This window comes from Chinchilla lanigera, unplaced genomic scaffold (genome assembly GCF_000276665.1).
Source record: "Chinchilla lanigera isolate Chin_1 unplaced genomic scaffold, ChiLan1.0 scaffold00114, whole genome shotgun sequence".
Taxonomy (NCBI): Eukaryota; Metazoa; Chordata; class Mammalia; order Rodentia; family Chinchillidae; genus Chinchilla; species Chinchilla lanigera.
The window spans coordinates 5,581,699-5,583,193 of record NW_004955515.1 but is presented as its reverse complement, the minus strand read 5'-3'; the positions used below and the strand labels follow the sequence as shown (position 1 = coordinate 5,583,193).

Genomic DNA, 1,495 nt, shown 5'->3' with positions numbered 1-1,495 from the left:
TTGCTCCCATCTCCCAAACTAATTAGAATGTGGCATTCGACAGTTGATTTACCAGTTTCCAATTGATGTTACATTTGCTCATGGAGCACAAGTTGACCAGCTAAGAACTGTATACAAGAACAAAGCAGCAATTACTAACAAGATGCTGCAATTTTAAAACAGAGAATTGTATAGTACAGTCTTCAGCTTTCAGAAAAATACAACATTTTACTTGTATATGGCAAAGAAAAATAAACTGGTACTGCTGATGTCAACATTGCACCATGGTAGAGAAATTGTCAGAAAGACGTTGACAAAACTGAAGCCTGAGGTAGTGACTTTTACAACTCATAGGTGGAGTAGTTATTGTTGATGAGTTACACAGCGACTGTGATGTCATTTGAAACACGAAACATTGGCCAGTGGTTGTGTTTTACTCAATCCTAAACATGTGACGTAAATAATTTGATAGTTCATAAAGAAAATACCAAGAGCAAAATACCACAGAGCAATTTTCTTAGAGGATTGGGACTGGAATTCTTTTTTTTTTGTATCGGGAATCAAACTGAGGACTTTGCACTTGCCAGGCAGGCGCTTATGCCACTGAACTATATCCCCAGCCCAGGACTGGAATTCTTAAGAGGTCATTTAAAACAGAGGAAGAACAAAATATTTCTGCACAGGTAATAATGCAAAAAAGTGTGGACTATACTGGTGAACTGACAGGTGGACAGGCAGTTGCAGCATCACACACCTGCTACAATAGGAAACCAAAAAGATGTCAGCTGTGCCCTATAAAAAAGGACAGGAAAACAAAGCATATGGGCTAGCAGTGTAAGCAATACTTATGCGTGGAACATGCGGTTTTCATGTGTGAAGACTGCCTTGGGTGTGAACCAAAGGTTATTTCTTGGGTGTGAACCAAAGGTTATTTCTGTAGACTTGTTTGTATTTACATTAGTTCCCAAAAGTTTTTATTTCTGTTGTTATCTTTTAGGTTTTATAAACAAGTAAACAGCTGATGTGAAAATGTTGATGTCTACCGTAAGCACTCATTACACATTTGATATTTTATTCTATTGAGATCTTGTTTTCCTGCTAAATGCACATTGTACAATATTGTCAGACACTCCTGACAAAAGAGGAAGACAAGACAGGTGATAAGAATGGCCTGCCACACAGGAAAGGAAACCTAAGCACACGTGCTGTCCGTGTAAGCAGGACGTATGCATGGAACATGCAGATGTCATGTGTGAACGCTGCTTTGGATGTGACAGTTGAGGCAAAGATTATTTTTGCTGTAGAGTTGTATTGGTACTTTTATTGTAGTGCATATAGGAATGTATTTCTGATGTTATCTTTTAGGTTTTGTAAGCAAGTACACAGCTGATGTGAAAATGTTGATGTTCATTCTAAGCGTGCGATACATGCTAAGAATTTAATACTTTATTTTATTACTATTTCATATTCTTGTTAACTACATATTGTATAATAAGAACCTCCTGACAAAACACCA

At 37.3% G+C, this 1,495-nt stretch overlaps 1 long non-coding RNA gene across 1 annotated transcript in view; it reads left to right on the top strand.

Moving 5' to 3' along the window:
• Positions 1-534: 534 nt before the first annotated feature.
• LOC102003269 overlaps positions 535-1,495 on the top strand; it is a 2,031-nt gene continuing 1,070 nt past the window's right edge. Inside the window, exon 1 of the long non-coding RNA XR_264529.1 lies at positions 535-662. This is a non-coding gene — a long non-coding RNA (uncharacterized LOC102003269). The remainder of the gene's footprint in view (positions 663-1,495) is intronic.